Raw genomic sequence first — 18,773 nt, 5'->3', positions numbered from 1 at the left:
ACCTTCACCGTGTGTTTTTTCTACTAATTCCACTTCTTTGCCATCATCTAACTGCTTCAATTTTTTGGTTGTGTCCAGCTGATCATTAACATTGGGTAAACCAGCTCTTTGATCACCAGTAGCCAAGCCTCTTTTTTCGTTCAAAATCTGCCTTATGTCTCCTTGAATCTTATCTCCCGCAGATTCAACTTCATGTACCTCCATCTGATTTTCTTTTGGATATTTTTTCAAATGTAAACGACAAACCTCCTCTTCATGACCTTGGTGCTTGCAAACATTGCAATATGCAAGTAAGTTATCATATATAATATCCTGGAAAACCTCCAAAACCTTACCAGTTGAATTATCAATATGCTGCAAACGTACCCTCTTAGGTAACTTATCAGAGAGGTCAAGAATTACCTTAACCCTAGTAGTGCTAGTTCTTGATCTTGTTTGAGTAGCTTTATCAATTGCAATAGGGATACCAACTACTGAAGCTATAGATAATAGATCCCTCTTCGAAAACAGATACGGCGCAAGGTTTGGCAGTGATATCCACACAACTGCCTTTGTTATTTCTTCCTTGGAATTAAATCCGATAGACCATGGGAAGATTCTACACTGATGCTCCTCTCCCTTGTGTGCAAAATAAGTTACTGATCGAGTCAACGACATTACAAAATCTTCAAACTGATCAAACCTAAGTAAAACTTGTCTTGGCGCTAATAATCCGATCAAACAATGTCCCTTAACTACAAGTTATTTGTGCAGTAGAGTTCGAAGCTCCTTCAAGTCTAGTGCTCGTGCAGATACTTTAATCAAGATTGCCTGGTGCAAACCTTTTTCCCTTGAAAATTGTTGCCACTCCTTCATGTCAAAAACTATCGTTGGTTCTCCATGAACAAAGTCTGACTATTTTTAGTTGTGTTTGATTCAAAATACATGCTGGTTTGGATTGAACAAGACGTCCAACATATGTAGTTGTATTTGTAGGGTTTATGGTGCTCTCTTTAGGGTTTAAACATGTCTCTCCCACAGCCACAGGCTGGGGAGAGCTAGGCACAACTATGGCTTCCCTAGAGATTCATGAGATTAGCCAAGGTAGAGAGAGAAGAGAGCGTTTTTTTTATAAATTTAATTATGAGTTTTAAAATTGCTGCTATCAATAAGAGATATTTGCAGAAATTTGATTACTGCTCAAAATGGTATTCAAGAGAAACATGGTTCAAAATATATGAAGGGCATGTCAATACTGTGGGAGATCAAAATTTATGGGATATACCACAAAATGTAGAATCTCAAATCACAAAACCTCCTGATGTAGAGATTCTACAAGGAAGAAGACAAAAGAAGAGGTATATCCCTGCGACTGACTCAGTACGACTGAAGTCTACCAAATGCAGTCGTTGTAAACAAATTGGACATAACATAACAACTTACTTGTCTTCTCCACCACCTCATCCATATTTCAAGAAACACGCTGAAAAATATTCCAACGTTCAATAATCCTTGGAAAAGAAATTCATTCTAAAGGAAGATAGATATTCTGAATTTAGACTTTCATTATTGATTTATATATGTGAAATATGATTGTTTTCATAGAAATAAAAAATAAATCTCTTGGATTGAAAAATACTCGTTTAAATATTACTTAAAGTACAAACCACTCATTTTTGTTGGCGGCTTACATGTTTGGTTGCATTCTAAAAAAGTACGCAATCACTTTAGCGAAAAAAAATTGTAAGTGAAATACATATCTTTAACACACACACACACACACACACACACAAATCATACATATATATATAATAAAATACTACACCTTTCTACGTGAAGTATTCATATATATAAAAAGTAATACCTCAAGCCTAAAAGGATAAGTCTGAAGTTTCACAAAAACTCATTAGAAAAATACATACTGCTGGACAAAACATCAACATTTTTAGTTTGAAGTTTTAGAAAATGAACTAAAAAAGTTTCAGCATGTTTTCTCTGAAGTTTCGAAAACACTAATTACAAAAATTGCAGTCTGCTGGACAAAACTTCAGCATGTTTAGTATGAAATTTTAGAAAATGAACAAAAAATATAGCATGGATAAGTCTTACCCTTAAAATATATAGTTACAGCCTTATATATGTCTACTAACGGGTAATGTTTGCAAAAAAACTCCAGCCTATAAAGTGTGACTGTCCAAAGCTATAGATGATAATTTCAGACCAAAAATATTGAAGTTTCTAACTTATATATGCCAACTTCAGCTTATAAGGCATGAAATTTTAGGTTGACACGTACTATATTATTACATTAAAATGAGAATGTAGCCTTCTAAATTCAAGAAAATTATACACAAAAATGAAACATGATTTTCATTTATATAACATATTATAAGATAAAAAATCACACAAAACAAAAGAAACCCATAAAAACATTAACAAAAATACAGAAGAAAAACATTAAAAAAATAGGGATAAAAAAAATTAAACATCACCACCATCATCAGAACAGTACTCTTCAATTTCTCGATATATCTCATCATCATCTGAGTCAGAGATAATTATAGGATACTCGGGAAAAAGACCACAAAGTCTCATGAGATCGCACTTCAACTTATTGAATTGATCACGCAACTAATTTTGTTCAATTATTACTCTGTCCATAAGATAAGAAAGACTCTTCAAGCTATTTTCCATCTTGGTAAAGTCGTCCCTGATGGGAAACTTAAAGGAATCAAACTACGGCACAACCTTATCGAACGAGGTTGAATAACCTTCACAACTGCGTTCGAGGTTCATCCTATTTTGGAATTATTCATCGGCAAAAAACTGTAGTCTGATTCATTCCCAATCAGCCTTTATTTGCTCCCACTTCTGCATAAGATTAGACATTGTTACGGTACTATTCCCATCATACTTTAAACTGTCCCACTTCTACATAAGTTTATCCATTGTAAGCTTTCTGCTTCCGCTAGCATCAGGCATTATTTCTTTAAAAAAAGCTAAAAGGCTATGGATGAATATAAATTTGAAGAAATATGATAGAAGTCTATGGATGACTATGAAATTTTCAAGTGAAGAGATTGTTAATATAGCCAAAGTGTGCACCTAATCAATTTAATATCTATAAATATAAAGGTAACTTTTCAGGCCTGCTTACTGTTTTATGTTCAGAGAAATTGAATATAACAAGATAAGTAGGTTGTAAAAGACAACAAGTAGGTGATAAATGCAAATAGAAATGTAACTTCGGCCTAATAAGTCCACAGTTTTTCTATAGTAAAAAAATAACTTCAGGTTGAAAAGCCAAAGATTTCACATAATCAAATTGAAAAGCTTTTCAGGTCCTCTACTATATGGTTAGACAAATTAAATGTAAGATGAAGTAGGTGGTAAAAGATAAAAAGTAGCTGGTAAATACAAAAAAGATAAGTTTCAAGTTTCAAAATACTAAAACATGCTGAAGTTTTGTCCTGCAGTCTACAGTTTAGCAATGAGTTTTTTCCTAAAAACTTCAAACTAAACATGCTGAAGTTGTTTAGTTCATTTGCTAAAACTTCAGACTAAACATACTGAAGTTTTCTCCTATACTACATAATTTTCTAATGAGTTTTTGCTTAACTTCAAACTTATCTGTAATAACCCGGCCGGTCATTTTAAAATTTGTAGCCTCGTTCCCCCATTTACTGCTCATTTTATGCTTATTAGTTGCTATGTGACTTATCGGGGTAGTTGGTTCGGGTTCGAAAAAGTTTCAAAATGAATTGAGACACTTAGTCTCAAGGTTGAAAGCTTAAGTTGAAAAGGTTGACCGGATATAGACTTGTGTGTAAACGACTCTGAAATGGAGTTTTGATGGTTCTGTTAGCTTTGTTGGATGATTTTGGACGTAGGAGAGTGTCCGAATTGTTATTTAGAGGTCTGTAGTTGAATTAGGCTTGAAATGGAGAAAGTTAGAAATTTAGAAGTTTGATCGAGAGTGGACTTTGTGGTTAGATTGGGGTTTCGAGAGTTGGAGTAGGTCTGCAGTGTCATTTGTGACTTCTGTACAAAATTTGAGGTCAATGTGACGTGATTTGATAGGTTTCGGCATCAGATGTAGACGTTAGAAGTTCAAAAGTTCATTAGGCTTGAATCGATGCACGGTTCCGTGGTTTTAGGAATGTTTGATGTGATTTGAAGGCTTGACTAAGTTCTTATAGTGTTTTAGGACTTGTTGGTATATTTGATTGAGGTCCCGGGCGCCTCGGGTAAAGTTCGGATGATTATCGGATCAAGTTTGGAGTTAAAAGGGGTGTCGTAGTTGGAGTCTTCTGGTGCAATCGCACCTGTGGAGCTTTGGTCGCATGTGCAAGCTAGGAAGCGTAGATGCAGCCAGGAATGAGGAAGGTTTTGGTTGCAGGTGCGAAGGATTGTCCACACCTGCGTGGTCACAGATGCGGAGAGGTTGAGCACAAAAGCGAGGGGTCAACACAGGAGCAGGAAAATGGTCGCACCTGTGTTTGCACAGAAGTTTAGTATTTTCCGCAGGTACAAAGGCTTGGTTCCATTGTTTCACTGCAGAATCAGAAGGATTGTCGCTTCTTCGACACAGTAGATGCGGTTAAGTTGTCACGAGTGTGGAAAGCCTGGGCAGTGCATTAAAAATCAAGGTTTCCGTGATTTTTCATCATTTTGGACATTTCAAGCTTGGGATTAGGCGATGTTTGAGAGGGATTTCGAAGGGATTCTTGAGGTAAGTTATTTGTGATTATTTTTACTCAATAATTATGTTACTCCATTGATTTTCCCACCTAGATTGTATGGTTTTGAGGTGTAATTTTGGAGTTTGAGACTAGGGATTTGGAGAGTTTAAATTGGGAATTTGAGTGATGATTTGGTGTCGGATTTTGGTAAGTTTGGTATGGTTGGAATCATGGTTGAATGGGCTTCCGGAATTTGTGACTTTTGTTGGGTTACGAGATGTGGGCCCAGGGGCGACTTTTGAATTGACTTTTTGACTTTTGATTAAGAACTTAGTATTTTCTTATGGAATTGATTCCTTTGGCTAGTGTTGATTGTATCGAATTATTTATGGCTAGATTTGAGGCATTCGGAGGCTGTTTCGCGAGACAGGGGCTTGTTGGAGTAGAGTTTTGTGTAGTTTGAGGTAAGTAATACTTCTAAGCTTGGTTCTAAGGTATGAAAACCCCGAATATTTGTGCTATGTAATTTACGTTGAGGTGACGCACATACTCGGTTGTGAGTTCGAGTCACCCCAAGAGCAAGGTGGGAAGTTCTTGGAGGGAAAGATGCCGAGGGTTATTTGGAAACATCCTCTCTACCCCAGGGTAGAGGTAAGGTCTGTGTACACACTACCCTTCCCAGACCCCACTAGTGGTATTATACTGGGTTGTTGTTGTTGTTGTTGTTGACGCGCATGCTAGGTGACGGGCGTGTAGGCGTGCATCGTAAAAATTATGATTTAGTCGATTCCCGGGAACTGCGTAGCTATTTAATCTGAATATTTTGTTGTACTTTATGTGTTAGAGCACTTGAGTTGTGATTCATGCTAGAAATTATGTTTAGGCTATATGCTGGTAATTTTGGGACCCACAATGGTCGTTCTTTGCTGTTGAGTTATCTGTTTAATTGCAGTTGTGTACTCAATCAGATTCATCATTACGTGTCATATCTAAGTCATTGTTATCATACATTGTCACATCTCATATCATTGATCAGGGCTGTTTTGCATGAGTGTTGTGAGCCCGAGAGACTGAAGAGACTGGTGACTGAATTGGGGCTTGAGTGTCGTGCTTTGAGTTTTATATATATATATATATATAGGGAGGGGAGGGGGGATCGGGTTGCACACCGCAACAAACCTTATGAATATATATATGTGGATCGGGTTGCATGCCGCAACGAACCTTTTGGCTATATATATGTGGATCGAGTTGCACGCCGCAACGAACCTTATGGCTATATATATGTGGATCGCGTTGCACGCCGCAACAAGCCATATGGCTTTATATTTCTCTCTCTCTCTCTCTCTCTCTCTCTCTCTATATATATATATATATATATATATATATATATATATATATATGTGTGTGTGTGTGTGTATGGATCGTGTTGCGTGCCTCAACGGGCCTTATGGCTATATGTGGATCGGGTTGCACTGTCACGCCCCAAACTCAGGAAGCGTGACCGGCGCTCAACCGAGTAATTCCGGTCGAGCAAGCTTGTTATATACTTTGTACTCAACTCACCCATGATCAAGAGAAGACATGATTTCATTAATTAGACAGTAGGAATATCATATATACAATACTAGAGCGTCTCATTTGTTACATTACTTTTAAGTTTCAAGATGCACACATTCTTATGATTCGAGTGGAGCAAGAGATCAAAACACAACAAAATCTTTTTGACTTTTCTAACACCCATTTACAACCCACATAGTGTATACGGAGCCTCTAAAAGATATAAAAGAGTGTTATGATAGTGCCGGCAACAAGGCCCCGGCTATACCTCAAAACGTGATAATAATATGAACAAAAGATACAATACATGACCCCGGGATGAAGTGGGACTCACCAAGTCTGTTGGGAAGAGGATGTACCACTATCGCTGATCAACACTGCCTACTATGAAACCACCTGCATCCATTTAAAGATGTAGCGCCCCCAGCAAAAGGGATGTTAGTACTATCGAATAGTACTAGTACATAAAACTAAACACCATCACAATAGATTGAATAATAATACAAGGGGAAAAACAATCATGAGTTCAATAAGAGCTTCAAACAATACTAAAACATCAAGTAAGGATGACATAAGTTCTCAAGTCAATTTCCATGTTATTAGATTGGGTGATCTTTAGAGCCGATATACCATAATTCATAATACCACCGTATTCTTATACGGAGTCCGATCACGACCTGATCTGCTAGGTCGTCTCATTTGAGACATCAACCATAACCACAATTTCAATTGTCATTTCCAGCATAGTCAATACCATATGTACGGTATGGCATCCGATCACAGCCCAATCGGCTAGGCCGTCTCACCCGAGACATTACCTTTTCAATCAATCAACTCACTTCATACTTTTTTCACATATTTTCAATTCATTGGCACGAGTGGCCTCAATTAGAAAGTCATTCTTGGCACTTGGTTGTATTTCATAATTTTAGTTTCCCCTTTCCACATTCAAACATCATTACCATCATCAACAATAATAAGGCCTACCATTTAAGGCATTAGTACACATATGTGAAATTTGTAAATCCTAAGCACATAAAGACTTTTCATACAATTTGACATAACAACCTTTATTCGATTTTGACATGAAGTCTTAACATTTCTAACACCTATTCCACATTTTGAACACATCCTCAGTGACAAGATGACATGATGAAGCATTTAGAATAAATATTGAGCATACATCCTTCAACACAAACACATTAGGAATAGCCAATTTTATAATGATCAATTTGGGACTTACACCAATTAAATAAACACCGTAGGATTCGATTCTAGGAAGAAGGGAGTTTAGCCAACATACCTCAATTGAGCTTCCTTAAACTTTTAAAACGTTCCAGAATTCTTAGCAACTTCAAAATTAGAAAGATGATTATGATTCTAGCTCATTTGAGCATATTATTAAGCACTAGGTGTGCATTAATGTTTTTAAGGCCCTTTTGTGAAAGATTCCATCATTCCCAACCCATTCTCTACCATTTTTAGCTGACAACCTTCTTACACCCTTTGATAGCACATGCATGCAAGATGAACAACTCCCAAGCCCAAAAATTATTTTACTAATTACCCAATTCTAGACAAAATTCGAAATTGAGGGTTAGGGTGTAGAATCTTACCTTTAGGATGAAGACCTAGTGAGTTTTCCTTGTTAATCTTTAAAGATTCGAGCAAGAATTGAAGGACAATTTGTTGAAGATCATTCTCACACTCTAGGGCACTCTCTCACTCTCAAAATGTCATATGTTAGCTCAAAAATGAGAAAAAACATCTAATTAACGAAGTAGGGTCGGGTTATAAAAACCCAAAAATGAAGCTCCGGAATAGGATATGCGGTCGCATATGCGACTGTCAAATGGATATGCGGTGCGAATATCGGCAGCATAATTTGATGCCAAAATCTGGAAAATATCTGCCTGGGTCTGCGGTGGTTATGCGGCCCGCAGACCTGTTCTGTGGTCGCATAATGTACCGTAGAACCTCCCTCCATAAAAATACTAAGGCTGATTATGTGATCAAAGTGCGGCCCGCGAAATGGTTATGCGGTCGCATAATTGGCCGCGAAGTTGACATCAAAATGGCCCAAGTAGCTGCTTCACTCTGCGGCCATTCTACGGCCCGCAGAGTGATTATGTGGCCTCATAATGGGCCGCAGAAATGCCTATTTCTACAAAATATTTTCCTTCAACTCTCCAGCGCACTCTTCAATCCAAAAAGTCCGAACAGCGGCGAGCTTGCGAGCCCCAGTTTTTAGGAAAAAATTTACGGGGTCTTACATCTTCCCCCACTTAAGATCATTCGTCCTCAAATGAGTGTCATGGTTCACTATTAGCATCTTATGCAACTCAGTTTTCATACCACACACCAGCAGTCCCAAATTTGACTAACTCCCTAAATTTCCAAAAATTTTGCCAGAGTTTCCCCCTGTAACTAGGCCTATCCACCTGTCAGAGAGCCCGGGAAACACATCCTCAAAACATATATATAACCCAATGGCGTAGCATAACTCATAACAACACCTACTGTGGTCTCACATATAATATATTTAGAAAGAAGCACCTTTTCATTAACTAAACAAGTGATACAAGAATCCATAGGTGACAGTTATAGAAAGGTTGCATAGCTTATACAAACAAGTTAGGATACTTCTTTTTCATCTCTTCTTCGGCCTCCCAAGTAGCCTCTTCAACCTGCTGGTTTTGTGATAACACCTTCACGGAGGCAATTTCTTTATTCCTCAACTTTCGGACTTGCCTAAACTGGAATTTCTTCATATGACAGTTCTTTATTAACTTCAATGGTCTCAATCGGCACAATAGCTGACGGATCTCCAACTACCTTCTTCAACATAGACACATGGAATACCGGGTGCACTAATGACATCTCGGGTGGTAGCTGAAGCTTGTACGCCACCTGACCAATCCTCTGAATGATTTTGTACGGCCCGACATACCTCGGACTCAATTTCCCTTTCCTTCCAAATCGCATTATACCCTTCATGGGGGAAACCTTCAAGAATACCTAATCATCTTCTTTGAACTCTAAGTCTCTGCGACGAACATCCGAATAGGATTTTTGACGACTCTGGGCAGTCTTCAATCGCTCCTTGATGATTTTAGCTTTTCCCATAGCCTGATGCACAAGGTCTGGTCCTATTAACTTAGCTTCCCCAATCTCTAACCACCCAATGAGAGATCTACATCTCCTACCATGTAGTGCCTCAAATGGTGCCATCTGAATACTAGCATGAAAGTTGTTGTTATAAGAAAACTCTACGAGTGGCAAATGATCATCCCAGCTACACTTGAAGTCGAGAACACAAGCACGCAACATGTCCTCAAGTGTCTGAATAGTCCGCTCTACCTGCCCATCGGTCTGTGGATGGAAGGTTGTACTAAGATTCACCTAAGTACCCAAACCTTGCTGAAATTTCTTCCAAATATTTTCCGTGAACTGAGCCCCTCGATCGGAAATGATAGAAACTGGAGTGCCATGCAGCCTGACTATTTCCTTGATATACAACTAAGCATATTGTTCCGCTGTATCGGTAGATTTAACTGGTAAGAAGTGGGCTGATTTCTTAAGTCAATCCACAATCACACAAATTGAGTCAAACTTGCGCGGAGTGCATGGTAATTCTACCACAAAATCCATATTAATCATTTCCCAATTCCACATTGGAATTTTTATGTTCTGTGCCAACCCACCAGGTCGTTGGTGTTCGGCCTTCACTTGCTGACAATTCGGACATCTTGCCCCAAAGTCCGCCACATTCCTCTTCATGTCATTCCACCAATAGACTTCCTTGAGATCATGATACATCTTTGTAGAACCTGGGTGCACGGAATACCTGGAAGTGTGAGCATCGGTCATGATTCTTTCCTGGAGACCATCTACATTTGGAACATATAGCCACCCTTGGTACCTTAGTGTACCATCATCCGTGACAAGAGTATAAGCCATAGTTTTATGTTTATGAATCCCCTCCTTTAATTGTACCAACAATGGATCGTCGTATTGCTTCTCTTTGACTTCCACAACAAGCAATGATTCAGCCTTGTTTTGCACAATTACCCCTCTTTCACTAGAGTCCGCAAGACGAACACCCAAACTAGCTAACTGGTGAACCTCCCTGGCCATCGGCCTCTGACATGCCTCCAAGTAAGCCAAACTACCCATAGATTTCTGGCTAAGAGTATCCGCCACCACATTGGATTTCCCCGGGTGATATAGGATATCGATGTTGTAATCCTTGAGTAACTCAAGCCATCTTCTCTGCCTCAAATTCAGCTCTTTCTGTTTGAAAAATATATTGAAGACTTTTGTGGCCCGTGAATACATCCACTTGGACTCCATACAAATAATGACGCCAAATCTTTAATGAAACAACCACCGCCGCAAGTTCTAAGTCATGTGTTGGATAGTTCTTTTCATGATTCTTGAGTTGCCTAGAGGCATAAGTTATAACCTTGCCGTGTTGTATTAACACATACCCAAGCCCGATCCTTGAAGCATCGCAATATACCACAAACCCATTTGTACCCTCTGGCAGGGTCAACACCGGTGACGTAATCAATCTCGATTTAAACTCCTGGAAGCTCCTTTCACAAGTATCAGACCATTGGAACTTAACCGCTTTCCAAGTCCATTTAGTAAACGGTGAGGCAAAAGTAGAGTAACCCTCCACAAACTTCCTGTAATACCCTGTTAAGCCCAAGAAACTGCGAATATCTGTTGGTGCTGTAGGTTTAGGACAATTTTTCACCGCTGTAATCTTTTGAGGATCAACCTTAACTCCTTCTCTGGAGACAACATGACCGAAGAATGTGACCGATTCGAGCCAAAATTTACATTTTGAAAATTTTGCATACAGTTGGTGCTGATGAAGAGTCTACAAAACTGCTCTGAGATGATCAGCATGGTCCTCATGAATACACAAGAATATCGTCAATGAAAATTATCACAAAGGAATCAAGAAAAGGCTTGATAACCTGATTCATAAGATCCATGAAAGCTACCGGGCCATTTGTTAGCCTAAAAGACATTAGCAGAAACTCAAAGTGCCCATACCGGGTCCTGAAAGTTATTTTCGGAATATTTTGCTCCCTGATCTTCAATTGGTGGTACCCCGGACCGTAAATCAATTTTGGAAAAGTACCTTTCACTCTGTAACTGATCAAACAAATCATCTATTCTTGGTAACAGGTACTTATTTTTGATTGTGACTTTGTTAAGCTACCAGTAGTCAATACACATCCTCAGTGATCCATCTTTCTTCCTCACAAAGAGAACCGGTGCACCCCATGGTGACACACTCGGTCGGATGAAACCTTTCTCTAACAAATCCTTCAATTGTTCCTTTAGCTCCTTCAATTCTGCTGGTGCCATCCTGTAGAGCAGAATAGATATAGGTTGCATGCCTGGCATCACATCAATCCCAAAATCAATCTCACTATCTAGCGGAATCCCAGAGAGCTTATCAGGAAAGACCTCCGGAAATTCATTCACCACTGGCACAGACTCGAGTGTAGGTGCCTCAGCATCGGTGTCCGTAACCTGGACCAAATGATAGATACACTCCTTATTAATCATCTTCGTGGCCTTAAGGTAAGAAATAAACCTACCTTTTGGCATCACATTATCCCCCTTCCATTAAACAACTGGCTCATTTGGAAATTCAAACCTCACAGTTCTAGTTCGGCAATCGAGCTTGGCAAAGCATGAATAAAGCCAATCTATTCCCATAATTACATCAAAATCGACCATCCCCAATTCAATGAGATTGGTCACGGTGTCCCGACTACGTACCGTGACAACAAAACCCCTATAAACCCATTTGGCCACAATAGACTCGCCAATCGGAGTAGATACAGAGAACGGCTTAGGAAGTTGTTGCGGTTCTATCCCAAATTCCATAGCACCATAAGAGGTAACATAGGACAAGGTGGAACCGGGATCAGTAATAGCACACACAACATGAGTTTGGATAGTCAATATACCTGTGACAACATCTGGAGAAACCTCTGCACTCTGGCGACTACTTATAGCATAGAAACGGCTGGGTCCTCCTGAACTCTGTGCACCACCCCTAGCTGAACCACGCCCTGCTGGTGCTGGAGTGCCTCGAGCTGGAGGGTTTGCTGAAGATGTAACAGCTGCAGAACTGGATTGTTGTGTTGTCCCCCTGCCCGCACCCTGGTGGGATGAACGACACTCCCTCTGAATATGACCCCTCAATCCGCACCCGTAACATATAGGTAGGTCCATGTAGCAGATCCCTAAGTGCATCTTCCCACACCTGGGGCATGGGGCCTCCGCTGCTGCTGGAATCTCCCTACTGATTGGCCCTGCTGGTGGGGTCCCCTGCTGCCCTGATTGGGCCTGAAACGACTCCCCTGCTGCTGACTGGGCCCTGATGGCGATGCACTAGCTGAAGATTGAGCAAAAGACTAGGATGGCCCTGATCACCCTCCCCTAAAAGTTGATCTTCCCCTACCAAATGACTCCCCAAAGTTGCTTGCGGACTGGGCCTTGCTGTTACCCTCTCGCTCCATTTTGTTCTTCAATATACGGTTCTTTGTAGCTTGAGAAAAAGCTACCATCTTCCCATAGTTCATATCTGAATTCAAGGCAGTTGTAGCGGCCTCATTGATAACCAAGGGGCTAAGGCCCTGCACAAACCGGTGCACTCTAGCCTCCATAATAGGCAACATGAGAATGGCATATTTAGACAGACGCGTGAACTCCATGTGATAATCCCACACACTCTTACTACCTTGTTTAAGGTTCTCAAACATTGCGACACGGGTTTCCCTAGTCTCGGCATGTAAGAAATGGTCCATGAAAGCGTCAAGAAACTCACTCCACCTCGCTGGAGGGCTCCGTTCCTCTCGAGAGTCCTCCCACAGCGCAAACCAAGAATAGGCTACACCTTTCAGGTGGTAGGCGGCCAACTACACTCCCTCAGTCTCAGTAGTGCGCATAACTCGGAGAGTCTTATGCATCTCATCAATAAAGTCTTGTAGGTCATTCTCGAGATTAGCACCCGTGAACACCGAGGGATCCAACTGAAGAAACCTGTTCACCCTGGAACCACTAGAATCCCCTTGTTGACTAGAAGAAGTGGGTGCAACATTTGATCTCTGGGCTTGAGAAGCCACTATCTGTGTCAAGATCTGGATAGCTCCCCTAAGATCCCCATCGGAAATACCAGAATCGGAAGCTGTGGCTGGAGGTGGAACCAGAATATCAATTGTAGGAATCAATGCACCCTCAGTTGGTGCAGGAACTGGTGTGTCCTGGTCAGGTGTAGTGGAATCAGGCAGTGTAACAGTCAGGGGATTATCCACACCACTCGGGTATTCACCCGCATCACCAAATAAAGGGTCAACTGCCACTCCTGAGGCGGCATTTTCTCCTTGGCCAGTTCTTGCTCTCTTCTTAGGTGCCATGTACTGAAAGTTAAAGGAATGCACGAGTTAGAGGAGGAACAGTTTCACAATCCGTTTCATCGCACGATCCAGAATATCAAGGAAGGGTATTATTCCTAAATGTCCAAGTAGCCTCCAACTTGTAGATGTGGTCGACAACACACCGATAAGGAGGACTCTACTAGACACGGCTCCGAGACATCCTAGGACACTTTAAAACCTTAGGCTCTGATATCAAGTTTGTCACGCCCCAAACTCTGAGAGCACAAACGGCGCTCAACCGAGTGAACCAGGTCGAGCAAGCTTGTTAGATACTTTCTACCCAACTCACCCATGATCAAGAGAAGACATGATCGCATTAATTAGACGGTAGGAAGATCATATATACAATACTAGATTGTCTCATTGGTTACATCACTTTTAAGTTTCAAGATGCACACATTATTATGATTCGAGTGGAGCAAGAGATCAAAATACAACAAAATCTTTTTGACTTTTCTAACACCCATGTACAACCCACATAGTGTATACGGAGCCTCTAAAAGATACAAAAGAGTTTTATGATAGTGCCAGCAACAAGGCCCCGCCTATACCTCAAAACGTGATAATAATATGAACAAAAGATACAATACATGACCCCAGGATAAAGTGGAGCTCACCAAGTCTATTGGAAAGAGGATGTACCACTATCGTTAATCAACATTGCCTGTTATGGAACCTCCTGCATCTATTTAAAGATGCAGCGCCCCCGGCAAAAAGGACGTTAGTACTGTCAAATAGTACAAGTATATAAAACTAAACATCATCTCAATAGATTGAATAATAATACGGGGGGGGGGGGGGGAACAGTCATGAGTTCAATAAGAGCTTCAAACAATACTGAAACATCAAGTAAGGATCACATAAGGTCTCAAGTTAATTTCCATGTTATTAGATTGGGTGATCTTTAGAGCCGATATACCATAATTCACAATACCACCGTATTCTTACACGGAGTCCGATCACGACCCGATCGGCTAGGTCATCTCATTTGAGACATCAACCATAATCACAATTTCAATTATCATTTCCAGCACAGTCACTGCCATGTGTGCGGTATGGCGTCCGATCACGGCTTGATCGGCTAGGCTGTCTCACCCGAGACATTACCTTTTCAATCAATCATCTCACTTCATACTTCTTTCACATATTTTCAATTCATTGGCACGAGTGGCCTCAATTAGAAAGTCATTCTTGGCACTTGGCCATATTTCATAATTCCAGTTTCCCCTTTCCATATTCAAACATCATTACCATCATTAATAACAATAAGGCCTATCATTTAACGCATTGGTACACATATGAGCAATTTGGAAATCCTAAGCACATAAAGACTTTTCATACAATTTGACATAACAACCTTTATTCGATCTTGACATGAAGTCTTAACATTTCTAACACTTATTCCACATTTTGAACACATCCTCAGTGACAAGATGACATGATGAAGCATTTAGAATAAATATTGAACATACATCCTTTAACACAAATACATTAGGAATAGCCAATTCTATAATGATCAATTTGGGACTTACACCAATTACATGAACACCGTGGGATTCGATTCTAAGGAGAAGGGGGTTTAGCCAACATACCTCAATTGAGCTTTCTTAAAATTTTAAAACGTTCCAAAATTCTTAGCAACTTCAATCTATTTTAAAAATATAACAAGTTGAACCAAAATTAGAAAGATGATTATGATTCTAGCTCATTTGAGCATATTATCAAGCACTGGTGTGCATTAATATATTTAAGGCCCTTTTGTGAAAGATTCGATCATTCCCCAACCCATTCTCTACTATTTTAAGCTCACAACCTTCTTACACCCTTTGATAGCACATGCATGCAAGATGAACAACTCCCATGCCCAAACATTATCTTACTAATTATCGAATTCTAGACAAAATTCGAAATTGAGGGTTAGGGTGTAGAATCTTACCTTTAGGATAAAGACCTTGTGAGTTTTCCTTGTTAATCTTTAAAGATTCGAGCAAGAATTGAAGGACAATTTGTTGAAGATCACTCTCTCACTCTAGGGCACTCTCTCACTCTCAAAATGCCAGATTTTAGCTCAAAAATGGGACAAAACGTCTAATTAACGAAATTGGGTCGGGTTATAAAATCCCAAAAATGAAGCTCCGGAATAGGCTATGCGCTCGCATATGCGACCGCAAAACGGATATGCGGTCTGCATAACGGCCGTATAATTTGATGCCAAAATCTGGAAAATATCCGCCTGGGTCTGCGGTGGTTATGCAGCCCGCTGACCTGTTCTGCAGTTGTATAATGCGCCGCAGAACCTCCTTCCGCAAAAATCCTAAGGCTGATTATGCGATCAAAGTGTGGCCTGCAAAATGGTTATGCGGTCGCATAATTGGCCACCAAGTTGACATCAAAATGGCCCATGTAGCTGCTTCACTCAGCGGCCATTCTGCGGCAGAGTGATTATGCGGCTGCATAATGGGCCGCATAAATGCCTATTTCTGTAAAATATTTTCCTTCAACTCCCCAGCGCACTATTCAATCCAAAAAGTACGAACCGCGGTGAGTTTGCGAGCCCCGATTTTTAGTAAAAATTTTACAGAGCCTTACATCCTCCCCCACTTAAGATCATTTGTTCTCGAATGAGGGTCATGGTTCACGAAGAATTTCTACTATTATTAACTTCTACAGCTACCCCGGTATCACGAAACCTCGGTTTTTAGGAAATATTTTACGGGGCCTTACATGCACGTCGTAGCAGGTATCATACAATGGCGAGTGACTGAGCATGACGAGCGAAAATTGAGACGGGCAGATTGAGTGCTCTGAGAGTATGAGTACTTAGTATTTCACTATGTTGCATCACATACGGTTTTCACATTGGTATGTAGTATAGATATGTCATACTCTTCTTATCAGTCACATTTGGCATATTTTATCTGTGTTAAATTTAACCGTTGAACCTAGCAGCATTTCTATTTTTATGTATTGCTAAACTCTGTATCTTTACTGTATTGTTTGAGCTCGTCACTACCTTCAAACCACATGTTAGACTTGTTACTTATTGAGTTGGTTGTACTTAAGCTACACCCTATACTTCGTGTGCAGATCCAGGTGTTTTTGGGCACGGAGGTTGCTTTTTCCTGATAGTTCATCAGTTTGGAGATCATCGAGGTAGCTGCCTTGGCGTCCGCAGTCCTTGACTCTCCTCCTTTATCTTTTAGTCTTGTTTATACTGTTCTATTTTCCTAGATTTTGTTCCATTGGTTAGACCATGTTGTTATATAGATGCTTATGTACTCCGTGACACCCGGATCTTTTGGGAGAATTTTGTACTCAGTTACGATGTTTATATCCAGTTTTTACGAGATTCTTACTTATTTAAAATTTATTTCAGTATATTTGGAATTTAAAAATATGGTGTGTGTGAGATGTCGGCTTTCCTAGTACTATGATAGGCGCCATCACGACATGTTGAGTTTTGGGTCGTGACATTATCCATGTTAAATTTTTTTGTTCATTTCCTAACACTTCACACTAAACATGTTGAAGCTAAAACTTCATGATAATGTAGCATGAAGTTGTTTCACATTGAAGCTAAAACTTCATGCTAATGGATGCTGAAGTTATTTAGTTCATTTGCTAAAATTTTATACCAAAACATGCTGAAGTTTTGTCCTACAGTTCATAGTTTTGTCATGAGTTTTATCCGATATTTCAGTCTAAACAAGCTGAAGTTTTTTAGTTCATTTGCTAAAACCTCAGATTAAACATGCTTAAGTTTTTGTCCTGCAGTATGTAATTTTCTAATGAGTTTTTGCTAATGCGTGCTGAAGTTATTTAGTTCATTTGCTAAAACTTCACACTAAACATGTTGAAGTTTCACAAAACATGCTTAAGTTCATGATAAAAGAGACAAAAGTATTTGATATAATCTAAGACAACTTCAGACTAACTAATGCGAAGAGAACAAAAATTTAAAAGATAGACATCACATAATTCACAAAAAATAATATATATTCTCAAATCCAATTTTGTTTTCACTTACATCATTGAAGAAATAACAAAAAAACATTATTTACAATTTATTCTCTATTGAAAAAATTCACATAGAGTGTCTTCATATTCTCCATAGTCATGTCCTAGTTGCTCTTCTGGAGTTTTATAACCGCTTTCTTCTTTTCACTTTCCTTGAGCCCAAAGATTTGCAGCCAATTCTCTCCTGAATGTCAACGCATCATTTTGTTTGAATTTGAAGACATCATCTTGCTTCAACCGCATCTCAAGGAACTTAAGAGCAAATATACCACAGCCAACACTACAAAAGAAACATAAAAAAAAATTAAAGATTAATTAACACAATAACACAACTCTAAAAATAAAGAAAAAAACCATAAAGATAAGATGCATGGTAAATATATGCCAAACACGTACTTGTTGTGCTGTAGGGGTGTGTTCATCCACTTAATCGTAAAACATTTCAGAGCATTTTTCCCCATAAGTTTTATTGTGTGTGCCAAACATCAAGCATTCGAGCAAGTATGGGATCAACAGGGTATAATTTTGGACATGTTCCAACGCACTCTCATATGGTGAATTGCTCAAGGAATTGTACACATATAATTTTGGTTTTAAAGTGCAGAATTCCAAGAAAGTAGTGCGTAGATGACTGGCCAGCTATTGGCTTAAGTCGAAATGGAAAGAATACTTTTTCGGCAAATGCCCATGAGATACCACATGAAAGTTCAATGCCTCTTACGTAGTTGGTCACCTTTCCAGCAGCTGATTATTTAATAAACCAGGTAAACTCGGTAAGTTTCTCAATCTCCACTTCTTCTTTATAATCCACAGCTTCCTCAATCACATGTTTTTTGATAGCCGCTTTCTCTTTGATTTGCTATTTCTCTCTTCCATTTTTCTTTTTTCCTCTATTCTCTTTTTCTTCCTTATTCTAATTCTCTCTTTCTGTTCATCTGAAGGATGAACACTAGCTAACTTAGTCATATACTGATCAAAAAGTAAATTTGTTACTCCACATTTTGATTCTGGATAACTTGGAAGGTGATAGAAATATTATTTGCGAAAGAAATATATGCCCACTTCA

Source organism: Nicotiana tomentosiformis, chromosome 12 (genome assembly GCF_000390325.3).
Source record: "Nicotiana tomentosiformis chromosome 12, ASM39032v3, whole genome shotgun sequence".
Lineage (NCBI taxonomy): Eukaryota > Viridiplantae > Streptophyta > Magnoliopsida > Solanales > Solanaceae > Nicotiana > Nicotiana tomentosiformis.
This window is presented reverse-complemented; position numbering follows the sequence as displayed.